We start from the raw sequence: 14,187 nt of genomic DNA, 5'->3' as shown, positions 1-14,187 counted from the left end.
AGGATTGGATAGTATGTATACTAATTTGGTTGATTTTGACCCAGTGAAGTCAATTCTTTGTAGATAAAGGTTGGGTAAACATATGATATTTATTAAAGGAGTTACTGTTACTTAATATTTCTTCTGTGTTACAAACTAATGAAAGCTTCAGGGAATGCTTTAGGTAGTAGATTTAAAAGATTATGTTCTTCCCATTCTGGGGGATGTTTTCTCAATCCACATGTGATATAATTTAAGTTTTGGGGATATACCTTCCATCTGAGGGAGTTAAATGTCTGCATCTCACTGAGTCTCATTTCCGCAAGTTTTCCCCAGCTGTATGCCGGACTGAGAACATACTGGCTCTAAGATCAGATTATAAAATTTTTGGAAATTTTACTAGCTGGCTGTTAAGTTGTTAGTAGCTTGAAATTGGCCCTGGTAGGAATATTTACACCATAGTAATTAGCAAATGTTACAAATCAAGGCTTCATTTCTTCTGGAGAGTGTGTTGTTAAATCTCTACCCAAAAACGACTGGTTTTCAGCTGTGAGGACAAGATCAAAGAGGCAAAATTTGACTGGGCTTCAAATATTTGTCAACGCCTTGTTTCATAGCTGTGGAGACTGAGGCTCAGAGAGTTTAAGTCACTTGTCGAGAAAATTGTTGGTGGGCCTGAGAATAGAAGCCAGTTCACTAAAGTATCTATCGTATCTGTCTTAATTCTGGTTTATACAGCAAACGCTTTGAAATGTAAGCTCAGAATTTTACAAATAAGCATCCACCCATCCACACAATGTTATTTTAGGGACACAAGTATTTGTTGTTAAGACGCCAGAATTCTACAAGACCTATGGTAGATCTAGGAAATGGAGTACTATGCACCCATAAAAAAGAAGGAAAGAGGGGTTCCTGGCTGGCTCAGTCCATAGGGCATGTGACTCTTGATCTAGGCATTGTGCATTCAAGCCCCACATTGGGTGTATAGATTACTTCAAAATAAAATCTTTAAAAAAATGAAAGAGACTACTGTATTGAGGGATATCCTATGGTGTACATTGATAAGAGAGGCAATCAAGGTGTAGAACGGTTTAGGAATGTGCGATCTTTTGTTGACAAAGGGAGAAATAAGAACATACATGATTGTATTTACAAAAACAGAAATACAGAAAGGATAAACAAGAACCTAATAAAAATGGCTCCTTCACAGGATGCTAAGGACGCTTGTGAATAACATGACTTGCTAAGGAAACAAGGCAGCAAAGGCAAGATGTCTCTGTGTTGAAAACCAAATGAAGGCTTTGACAACAAACAGCTGGTAACAACCCACTGTGTTCCCTCTAAATGTAAACAATTTCAAAGAATTTCAACATCAGATGGGGTCACACCATGACGGTGATGGAACCAGGCCCAAATAAGACCATTTTGTATCACGTCTGAACATGGACAAAAACAAGGACACCGTGCAACCACAAAAGCAACAAATTTTCCTTCCCGCCCCCCCACCCGCACCTCCAGCTAACATGGGTAACTAGTCTTTCTCTGCCATGACAACTCTAGCTTCATTTTGTTCCTCCTGCCTCCTGGGTAAAAATGTTCAATCACTGAATGGTCCCCACTGCCTTCTAGCACCTAACTAGGCCAGTGGTCAAGTTTGAACATCCCAAAGCATAATCGTTCTGAAATTGTGACTAGCTACAAATACATACTAAATTCATAAAAGAGAAAACAGGGTTATACCAACTTTTATTATTGTCTAATATAATGAGCCATATCACTGTATTTTCAAAGAGCGCAAAGAGACTAATTGAACACTGTACCAATCAGAAATGGTATAAGAGGGGCGCCTGGGTGGCTCAGTCAGTTAAGCGTCCAACTTCGGCTCAGGTCATGATCTCGCAGTCCGTGAGTTCGAGCCCCGCGTCGGGCTCTGTGCTGACCGCTCAGAGCCTGGAGCCTGTTTCAGATTCTGTGTCTCCCTCTCTGTCTGACCCTCCCCCATTCATGCTCTGACTCTCTCTGTCTCAAAAATAAATAAACGTTAAAAAAAAATTTAGAAATGGTATAAGAGATAATAAAATGGAGGCAAAGTGAGAAAGATACATTTGTGTGCAAAATCTAGCTCACAGCTTGACATTTTCTCTAGTTACAAATAAGTGGTCGTTTCTTCAGCCAATATAAACAATCTCAAAAAAAGTATTTGACCTTCCTGCCAGATTATTTTGACTTCATTTCTGCAAAGATATGAGGAGTATTTTTCATTCAGCACCCAGTCTCTGAATGTCAACTCCTTAGCATAAAGGATTCAAAGATGAATCAGATCTGGTCCCAGATACTGAGGAGTTTGCTTCCCAGAGGGTAAATCTACATTCTTCCTCCTCCTTCTCAACTCTAGTAGACATCTGCTACCTAGGAAAGCTTCTCTGCAGTTATTTGATCTATCTTCTGTCTCCAAGCAGTTATTTGATCTATATTCTGTCTCCAATGTCTATCTTCTGTCTCCAAGCATGACTAGTGACTCCTGGAGGACAAGAGGACAAGGACTACATGTGTCTTACTCACCATTGCATTCTCAGTGACCAACAAAGCATCTGATTCAAGTAGACTCTTTTAGTGTGCTGAATAATGTCTCCCCAGGGTACATATCCACCCAGAACCTCAGAATGTGACCTTATTTGGAAATAGTGTCTTTGCAGATGTAATTAGTTAAGATAAGGTCATACTGAGTTAGGTGAACCTTAAATCCAGTATGACCAGTGTCCTCATAATAAGAGAAGAAGATACACAGAGGCACGCGCACAGGAGGAAGAAATTCATGTGATGACAGAGGCAGAGGTTGGGGTGAAGCATCTATAAGACAAGGAAAACCATGGACTCCAAGAAACCACCAGAAGTTAGGAAGGCTTAAGGAAGAAAAGAGAAGGAAAATTTTGTAATGGCTTTCTCAGGTCTTCAAGCACCAGAACCTAGGTCTCCAAGCAACTTGGAAGGCATATGGCACAGTGGTTATGGAACAGAACTTCCAATCAGATTCTTGGCTTGAGTCCTGGTCCTACCACTAGCTACGCTTTGAGCCTTAGACCAGTGACTTCACCTCTCTGTGCTCAGTTTCCACATCTGTAAAATGAGAAAAGTAACAAGAAGTACCCTTGATTGTGAAGAGGACTGTCACGAGAATATACATGCAAAGTATGAACCTGCAGTATTGACGATGTAGACATAAGCCACATATAGCTACCGAGCACTTGGAATAATGGCGTGTCCAAATTGAGATGTGCTTTAAGGAAAACTCACACTAGAGTTTGAAGGCTTAATATGAAGTAAAGAACACATCTTGTTAATGTTCCTTTTATATTAATTACACGTTGAAATGAGAATATTTTTAATATATTGGATCACAGAAAATATATTATTAAAGTTAACTTCATCTTTTGTGGGAGTGTGTGTGTGTGTCTACTAGAAAATTTAAAATCACATATGTGGTTCAAATGCACCTTATACTTTAAGTGGACAGTCCTGGAATAATGGTGTCTAGGCTCACACACACACAAAAGCTACTTCCATTGAAAAATATGTAGCATCACTATAAAATTTTGTGTTGGATACTGATTCAGAAGTAGGATGTAAAAGATCAGCGTGGAGGCAGTGAAACAATTCTATGCACGAAAAAGATTCCGTAGTGTTATTGGCCCCCTAGGAGTGCATGTCTCAAGTCATTTGTTCTTTCTCAATTGCCATTTAGTGAGCACTTGCTATGTGTCTGGCTCTATATTAAGTGCCCTGCGCTCACCGTCTTACTGAATAATGTAGCCTTATGACCTGTGAATAACATATATAACTTACAACACGTAATATGTGTTATTTAGAGCTGAAGTCAAGGTTTCTATCATGTTAATAGATGTCACTTGCTCTTGAACAACGATAATCCCTCTGGAGTAGGAAAGAAAGGGCAGTCACAGCAAATGTGCCTGTGTCACAGCCATAGTGACCACCTCTGACCTAGGTATGTCCCTGGGACTGTGATTCAGATCTGAACCTTATCTGATTCATCTTAGCGGGAAAGGGCAAGAATCCCTTCCGGAGAAAGAGCAGAACACTAGAAGACCTTCTAATGCCCGGAATTTCCTGAAAAACACCATTGACCGTTAAACCTTAAAACTCCTTGCCCTCCACACCTGAAATATAAACTGACTTAAAGAGTATTTCTTCTCTTTTGAGCTGAGGTGCTGAAAAAAAAAAGCCTCCCCGCCCAGTTTTATTTTGATATTCAGTTGAATCAATCCCTAAAGTAATTGTAATCTCCCACCAATAGGTGATCTGAACTCCGCATCCGTGCAGAGACAAGAAAAAAGGAAGAACAAAGGGTTAATCTTGTCTCTGTTGGGGTGACATCATGAGATTTTCTTGGCACTTAATTTGCAGTCCCTGAGCCAAAAACAGAACAAGATTTTGGATAAGGCTTTCTGCCATTATCTTTAGAAGACAACAGAGTGATGGCGCCTCTTTCCGTTTTCATTGGGCACCAAAATGACCTCTTCTTCCTTATTTCAAGATAGAACATGAATGAGGCAGCTGGAGTGAGAGTAGATGAGGGATACTGGCTTTAAGCCTTTCTTGCATTGTCCTAAGAGAGGACCCAGGTAAGTTCAAGGGCTCGGTAGCAGGAATTTGAGAATATCCTTGATTCGGGCTGGACATTTGTAAGAATGGAGATATCTTACCAGGGAACTTTCTCAAATTCCTGTAACCGAGTCTATGGACTTGCTGCCTTTTCCCTCATCCTTAACTCTCTTCTGTGGAATAGAGAGATGTCCCTCCACCTCTGAAGGCCCATCCTCCATGTTCGGATTGGCTTTGTTCTCTTCCAGTCTTCTCTTTGCAGCGTGGTTCCTCTGTAACCCTGCTTCTGTTTCCCGGGAGCTGTTCTTTCTTCTACCCTTCACGGCTGAGTTGCCTGTGCTTGCTGTCTCTGCCTCCTCACTTGCTCTGTCTCCATATAATCTCACTTCTACTGACTCCATCTGAGTAGCTCTCAATGTGGAAGATCCAGGTGGCCAAATCCAATGGCTGGTTTGCCATTTTCATATTACTTGGAATCCCTGTAATATTCCAATTGACTCCCGCCATTTTGAAATATTTCTTCCCCGACAACCCGACACTCCTTTGGTTTTCCAATAACCTCCTTGCCTCACCTCTTTTTCATTGAGTTTTCATATTGGAATAGCACAAGGATCACTTCTAGGCCCAAATGTCTTCTTCCTTGATTCTTTTACAAGGCTATCTTACCCATGCTTGGGAATCCAACTGTCCAATTATGCACTCTGAGTTTTGTCTCCAGCTCAGACCTCTCTTCTAAGTTCTGTCAAGTGGCATATCCAACTGCCTACTCAGCTTTTCCACTTGAATATCTCTGAGTCCCTTCAAATCCCTAATCTCTCTCCATATGCTTCTCCCCTTGCCACCCCAGCCCTGGCTCTCTTGAGATGACATACACTGGTTCTCCTCCAGCACATGCCATCTAAGGGACGGTTCTACTGTCCACCCAATGCACAAGTAGAAACGCAAGCCTTATATTTTGCATTTCTTTCTTCCTCACCCCTTCTAGCCAGTCAATCATCAATTTTTAAATATCACTTTATCTCAACAACCCTACTGGGCTCATGCAAAAGCCTTTTTACTGGTGTCACACACCCACACCCCTCCAACTAAAATTCCACGATATAGTCAGAACAAATCTCAACAACCACACACGTTAATTCACTCCCTTCCTTAAAACTCTAAAATTGCCTTTTATTCCTGTTTGGGTATGTCCCCAATCCTCAAAACAGCTCACAAACCTGTCCACCAGCCTCCCCTCCTGGCCGTCTTCTCTCCAACCGCAACCATTCATGGGCTCCGCCACAAAGCCAAGTTCATTTCTGCTCAGAATCCTCACATATTTTTTAAATTAAAAAAAAATTTTTAATTTATTTTTGAGAGAGAGAAAGAGAGGAGGAGCAGGGGAGGGGCAGAGGGAGAGGGAGACACAGAATCCAAAGCAGGCTCCAGACTCTGAGCTGTCGGCACAGAGCCGGATGCAGGACTCAAACTCACCAACCGAGAGATGATGGCCTGAGCCAAGTCGCTGTTCAACTGACTGAGTCACTCAGGCGCCCCAGGATCCTCACACATTTAATTCTCCCTTTCTTCCCACTCCCCTCCCTAAGCCTGTACATCCTTCAGATCTCAGCCGAATGTGTGTGTGTGTACGAAGTGGATTCATATTCCCCAACGAGACCAGTTCCCTATAATACGGGCTCTCTCGTAGAAGTACTTGAGTCTTCACTCTCTGATCTTTTAAGCCTTATAAGGACTGTAGTTAAATTACTAATCATATATGTACTGCCAAAACAATTACATTAAATTACCAATTATAAAATTAGCATTTCAATGCTCATTTCTCCTCTCCATGAAGACAGAGAGAAAATGGTTTGTTTGTTCGTGCATAGAACATAGAAGTTACCCAACACCTATTCAGTGAATAGCCAACATCTAGACAGCATAGGGAGAAGACAAGAATCACCTTAAATATATGTCTCCAACATAACATGCCTTATCAGTCATTTTTAAATAAATTTTAAATGAAGTTACAGATGTTTAAGTAGCAATTTCATTAAGGACTTCTGAAGTCAACCCGTAATTACATGAATTTACAGTAGTTTATGACCCTCCACCATCACAGCTGAACAGAAGAGGCCAAGCTAGTAGAATAGGGAAGAAAGGAAGAATTTTTAAAAATCAGTAATAGCAAGAGTTGCGGTACTAAACCACTACTGACAACTTTCCAGCTATATATCTTTCCTAAAAGTACAAATACAGATACCTTAATTTAATCCCTTTTAATGCAATGTAAGCACCACTTTAGACAGCGTTTTCTACTCACCCCCCCCCAAGATATTTTAGTACTACAAATATACTATATATCTGTTTGTGTACTGTGTGTATATCTGTGCCTTGTGCATAAAAAAGTGAAAGTCTTTCATTCCCTGAAACACAAACTACAGTTTCCTGAAGGGGGTGATGTTACCCCTAACGACCATGTATGAATTAGGGTGACTGGTTTTAAGGTAACAAGCCACAATCGACCAATAAGCACCCGTCAACTGGTTGTCAGAGGGCTGAAAACTGTCGACCATGTCGTTACTCTCTGCTCATCCCCAGAAAGTTGTCTCCAGTTAGCAGGCTTGATATATGGAGCAAATGATCTAGCTATGGCAGCATACTGCTCAATGTGGGCACTATGGCTCAATGAACGCTGCCTTCTGGGACAGCAGAGTAGTTCATCCAGAAATAATTGTCCTATACAGGATCCCCAAATTACTGCAGACTTTGACAGCCTAGAATGCAATTGAACAAAATGCAAACTTATTATTATTGTAAGACAATAATATCACAAAGCAAAGAATTTCTGGGTAGAAAGTAGAAGGTTTTTGCTCAATTTACTGTTGATTGTTATAAAAGATAGAATCATGGAGAAAGTACCAAAGAGAACATTATTTTAAGCAACTATACTTTCCTGGCTTAAAAAAACACCCTCTTGCTCACCAAGGATCATATTCCCAAACATCTAGGAGTCCATCATAGTTATCACTTGAATCTCTTTCTGCAATTGATACATTTGCTACACTTCCACTGCCAAAAATGGTTTTTTTCCCTAGCCCTTTTTTCTATTTTTCAAGAAAGCTTTTTTAAAATTAAGAGTTGCATGTGTATAAGCCTGACTTTTTATTGAGCAAGTCTTAAGGCTTTGAGGGACTTTGGGCTGGAAACCATGGGAATGGCTTTTGTAAATATCACATTAGCATAATAAGAAGCAGATTTTGATTTTGCAGTGGGAATACACATGTTATCCAGTACTAAAAATAGATTATTGAGATTATCCTGAAACGAACTTCAGTAATCCCGACACATAAAATGGATCGGAAAATCTCGTGTGAAGGGAGTCTCCCACTCTGAGAACTAAGCAGATGTGTCATTGGACGCGTCATTTACCTAGCCTTCAGACCTCTGAGCCAAAACAACTTCTTTTAATTCATTATAAGATTCACAAAAGAAAATGCCTCATCTCACTGGGTTATCTGAAACTACATAAACTTCTTGGAAGAAAAACAATAAGGACAGCAGTAAACAAATTCATGTTATACGTGCTGAGCTATTATTAAACACTATCTCTATTCCCAACAAGCTTGTAGAATATACGGAAGACAAGCAGAAACTCAGGGTTATAAGCTGATCTGTCCCAAGAAAGCTTTTAAAATTAAACCTTACATCTTAACTAATTCTGATCCCTTCTTTGGCTGGTGTAAGTGGTCACTTCCAAACTCCTAACCTGGAGACCTGGACCCCTTTTAGGGTATATCTTGCTCTCACATCCTACTGAACATCCCTTTGAATAAAGTATTTCAGGAACTTACTAGCCTGAAACCCCTATTAAAATTTGGGCTATAAAGCCTCCTTCACACCTAAAAGTTGGGTGAGCTATTTTAGTAGAAGTGGTCTTAATCCCAAGATCTCAAAACTACATCCTGGTGGCACAGGTCAGAAATTAAGAGGGAAAATGCCTTAAGTATCACCTCTAAAGCATCCAAATCCTGATAATTATGTAGAAGAGAATATCGACCGTCACTGGGTGTGAGAGTCATGAGAGGGAATTTTAAAACATACGAATTCCCAGACCTTACTTCCAGACAGCCCAATTCAGTCAGTTCGAGAATGACTTCAGGCATTGTTTTTTAAATTAAAAAAAAAAATCTCTAGCTCATTCTAGAGTACAGCCAGGTTTCAGAACTGCTATATACAGAATTAGAGATAGGGTGAAGACTCTCTCAGCATGAGAGATTCTTGATTGATGTTGAAAAGTACCGAGGGAGGATCTTTCTTTATCTTGCTTCTTGAACCCCTGAGCATTTGGTATTTCTGCTGTTAAACTGATTTTATTTGTGTATGACCAGCTCCTTGACTCATCCACTCTTTCTTCCTGCCTATGACAGACTGAATGTGTCCTCCTCGAAGTCCTATATTGAAGCTCTAATTCCCAATGTGATAGTATTTGGAGGCTTTGGAGGTAATTAGACTTAGATACAGTCCTGAGGGTGGAGTCTTCATGACGGGATTAATGCCCTGAGAAGAAATGCCTGAGAACTCCTCTCTCTCCTGGTCCTATGAGGCACTACGAGAAAATGGCGGTCTACAGGCCAGAAAGCAGGTTCTCACCAAGAACTGAATCTGCAGGTGTCTTGATCCTAGACTTCCTAGACTCCAGGTCTGTGAGAAATAGATGTCTGTTAAGTCACCCAATCCATGGGATTTGTTATAGCAGCCCGGACTGACAATGATACTCCCCTTGTATAAAGCCCTTACCGACTGGTTCTTTTGTTGTTCCTCGTGGTGTTCAATGTGACCTTACAATTTGCAGAGTGTTTAATGGATGTTGTTGATTCTCAATGATCACATCTCTCAGCCCAAAAGGAAAACTCAAATTTTTGACAGGTGACCCTTTACCCACTCCCAAGTTTTGCTGGTCCCAGGATTCAGACAGGAATTCCACAAATGGATTATAACTTTCAGAAAAGCAAGTCACATGATCCTTTTGGAGCACTATACTGATATTGCTGCAAGTCTAGGACATGGTAAACCCAGTGAGAGGTTAGTCACTCCATAAAGAAGATTAGTGTCAACCTCAGACCCCAGGATTCCTTGCAAAAACCCAGACTCCAAGTATCCTTTAAAAATATATACATAACAGAGCACCTGGGTGGTTCGGTTGGTTAAGTGTCCGACTTCGTCTCAGGTCATGATCTCATGGTTCATTGATTCAAGTTCCACATCGGGCTGTCCGCTGTCAGCGTGGAGCCCACTTTGGATCCTCTCTCCTCCTCTCTCTCTGCACCTCCCTTCTCCCCTCGCCGTGCTCCATGTCTCTCAAAAATAAAAAAACAAACATTTATACACACATGCGCGTGCACGCACACACGTGCGCACACACACACACACACACACACAGAATAGCTTTTGGCTCTGAGTTCAATTCAGCTCCAAAAATTATTTTAAATGCTTACAGTGGTTGCTTTTTATCAAAGTAAAGGGCAAATATTCTTTACTGACTTGCCTGGAGATCAATGCATGAATACAATTAACTCACCTCAATGGGTTGAGGAGTCTACTAGAAGCCAGGTGATATCCCTTGCGCATGCATATGGCTCATAAAAGCACTTGTTTTAGTAAGGGCCTTTTAGTGTTCAGGTAGGTATTTGGTTTTGAAAGGTTTACAAATCAGAAATCTTTAATTGAGCACCTACTGTGTTGCCTAGACATTACTAGAGCCTTTGGGAGAACGTATGAGCTCAGTTGAAAAAGAGACACATACAGTATGAAAACAGTAATGAGCCACATGGAGGTTCTGAGGAAAGGGAGGTCAGTGAGAGCTAACATCAGGAAAGGCCTTCGGAAGGAGGCAGGAGCTGAGAGGTGAGCACAGAAGGCTATGTAAGATTTAAATAAAGATAAAAAGAGTGTATTTCAGGCAAGAGGAGCTACGTGTCTGCAAAAGTCAAGGCAGGGATGTACAGGATTCAAGAAGACAGTCAGGCAGTCCTGGATGCGTGACCTTGAACCCATTCCTTAACCATACTGAGCCTACTTTGCTCACGTCTTCACTGGACGCGATAAGAATCAGCTAATCAGAATAACTCCTAAGGTTGTTGCAAGGATGAAGTGAAATCAGCCCTGAGGGGCATCTGGGTGGCTCAGTCCATGAAGGGTCGCAGACGTCGGCTCAGGTCATGATCTTGCGGTTCATGAGTTCAAACCCCAAGTTGGACTCATTGCTGACAGCTCAGAGCCTGGAGGCTGCTTTGGATTCTGTGTCTCACCCTCTCTTTCTGCCCCTCCCCCCACCTCTCTCAAAAATAAATAAACATTAAAAAAAAATTTTAAATAAATCAGCCCTGAGAGTGTGTCTAGAACAAAGAGACTTCAGTAAAAAGTAACCTTGTTATTATACTTATTATTAATTATTATCATTATTATTTAATCAAGAGAAGTCTCCAACAAGAAAAAATCAGGAATATCTATTGACCATAGAATGTGCCTAGATTATGGAATACCATAAAATTGAAAAGAAGGAATAATAGGAAATCAGTTTTTGAACAGGTTTGGATAAACTTAGGAAAAGATAGTCAAGGAGGACCCAGGAGATGGGTTTGGGTTGTACTTATGGGAGGGTGAGAGACATTCTAGCATTCTCTTAGTGACCCAGTTATTGACTTAAAGGCATCCTTTCGTGAGAGAATGAAACGCCATGATGGCCTATGGAGTGCCATCATCTACCTGGAAAGAGATTTGGGCAGAAATGTGTGACTTTTCTCACCTCGCTTGTTAAAAGCCATAAAAGCCCCTTCTCAGTTATTCTTAGAAAGAAAAATATGTTTTCCCAACAACATACTATTCAGAGCCTGGGAGTGTTTCTTCCGAACGCCCCTTTTAGCAAGGGTGTTATGTTATTACAACATGCTGAGATCTCTATTTCTGGAGTTTGGGGTGGGGGGTGTGGATGTTACTTGGGTTGGGTTTAGGTTGGGTGTTTTTTGAGGAGAAAAAGAGAGGAAGTGACTTAACAGCAAAACACTCCTTCCTGACAGAAACAGAGCGCGGGATTTTAATTAGGAAGCTGTGTTGTGTCTCTTCAGCTGAGCGGGAGATCAGGACTTTGTGGGCCCGGCGGGTTCTCACAACCGAAGCTCAGCTTCTCTGTGTTCTGGAGAAGCCGACCGACCGCTAAGTCCTCACGTCAACTGCAGATGTGACCGCAGAGCGCGGCTTGGCCTTCCAGTCACTCCCCCACGCTGTTCCCACCAGCAAAGGCAGCAAAACAGAGCTCACTCGCCATACCCTGTGGAGGCTCTGGGTCACTTTCAGGCTTCATGATTCTCCCTTCCCTTGTCCTTTTGATTCATTCAGCAGGAAAGTGCCCAGGTCAACACGTATCATTTCCGGGGGAAACGGTCTCAGAAATTACAAAGTGCCCCAAACCGATCTCCTGTACTTTTATACAGAGAAAGAAAGAAAGAAAGAAAGAAAGAAAGAAAGAAAGAAAGAAAGAAAGAAAAAAGAAAGAAAGAAAAATTACCCTGGACAGAGAAATGCAGACTGGGTTCCTGTCCAATGACACCCAATGCAATTCATTCCCACCTGGAACCACTGAGGCAGGACGCAGACACGTGCGTAACGAGCCCTTGGTTGCGTCGCTGTCATCCCAGTGCTTCTTTTTTACACTTCGGTTGATAATCAGCATCAGAAGAATAAAGGGCTTTTGTAAGAACGTTTTGAAAGGGGTGATAAAACAATATTTCAAATGTGCTACTCATTAAAAACTGTACAAGTTTTCATGCGGATGAAGGTCAAAGTGTTGGCTGAACGATGCCGTGTGAATTACACTTGCTGGATTGCCTGTGGATTTAGGCAGCCTCGCGCCACCTTTGCAGGGAAAGTCAGAAGCTGCCTATAGAAAGGGTTGCTAGAGAAACGGAATGTGGTGACAGGAAATGCAATCACTCTTGGTGAATCTGCTCTCGTGCATGCAGCAAGGCGGTTTGTGGCATTAGGGGGTGAGGGGTAAGGACGGGCGTGAGCGAGCAGTACAGAAGATGGGGTCTGACAATCTACTCTGCATGAAAATTGCTGGAGGCAGGGACGCCCGGGTGGCTCAGTTGGTGAAGTGTCTGACTTTGGCTCAGGTCACGATCTCACGGTTCGTGGGTTCGAGCCCCGCATCAGTCTCTGTGCTGACAGCTCAGAGCCTGGACCTTCTTCTTCTCAGATTCTGGGTCTCCCTCTCTCACTCTGTGCCCCTCCCCTGCTCATGCTCTGTCTCTTTCTCTCTCTCAAAAGTAAATAAACTTTAAAAAAAATTTTTTGATAAAAAAAATGATTGCTGGAGGAACAGGAGACCAAGGAATCTGCATTTTAATGTTCCAGATGAGTTTGATGCAGTTGTTCTGGATCCACGGTTTGAGCAATGCCAGCAGAGTTGAACCACTTGAGCAGCTGGTGTTGAAAGACAGAACCACCTCCCACCATGTGGCCTGTATGCTGGTGTTTCAGGGGATTTTATTCCATTTGGTATCTCAGAAGCCCAGTCACTGCAAGGTGCGGATTAGCAGTGTTGGCTTTAATGAGGGAAAAAGCCTAAACATCTGTGATTTGCCAAATTCAGGATGTGGACATGACATGACATTAGGTACCAGGGAATTAACAAATATTCCCTGTTTCTCGTAGCCTCTCGCGAGGACGGGTATTAATTTTCACACAAAACCCAGACATTCGCTCAGGAAAAAGAGAGCCACGTGAATTTTAAACTTAGGGGGCATAAAAATTCCCCCCCACATCTATTTTTTGTCTCTTCTCAGAATAAAAGTTAGATTTTTTACCTAAGAAAATTTCATGCTGTACAGATTTTAAATTTGTAGTTGCCAACCCACATATTTCTAAGAATGTTATAAAATTTTAGTCATAAAGCAAAAAAGGTATAATAAAGCCTCTTGTAAATAACAATAATCTTGGGAACTTAAAATAATATTAGGTCCCGGTGAGAAACATCCATCCTTGACCACATTTCCTAACTCTAAGGTACACCCCCAGAAATTATTGGAGGTGGTTTATTAAAATCACCGAGCCAATAGGTGCTGAGAAAAAGAATCTGGGGTGTGAAGTGTAAGATTGGATTTTAATGACCTCATGGGCTCCCTTTGAGGATTCCTCTAGGAAGACATTACTGTGCTGCTATCTGCAGAAAAAGCTCACATCTGGTCTGTGCCTCATATTGACTGTGTAGCCATGGGCAGGTTACTTGACCTCTCTGAGCATCGGTTTCCATACCTTTTTTTTTTTAAATTTTTTTTAACGTTTATTTATTTTTGAGACAGAGAGAGACAGAGCATGAATGGGGGAGGGTCAGAGAGAGAGGGAGACACAGAATCTGAAACAGGCTCCAGGCTCTGAGTGGTCAGCACAGAGCCTGACGCGGGGCTCAAACTCACGGACCGTGAGATCATGACCTGAGCCGAAGTCGGCCGCCTAACCGACTGAGCCACCCAGGCGCCCCGGTTTCCATATCTTTAGACATAGAAATAACAACGTCCACTTGTAAGTATGGTTATTAAAAGTAAATGA

This window comes from Neofelis nebulosa, chromosome 2 (assembly GCF_028018385.1).
Source record: "Neofelis nebulosa isolate mNeoNeb1 chromosome 2, mNeoNeb1.pri, whole genome shotgun sequence".
Lineage (NCBI taxonomy): Eukaryota > Metazoa > Chordata > Mammalia > Carnivora > Felidae > Neofelis > Neofelis nebulosa.
This window is presented reverse-complemented; position numbering follows the sequence as displayed.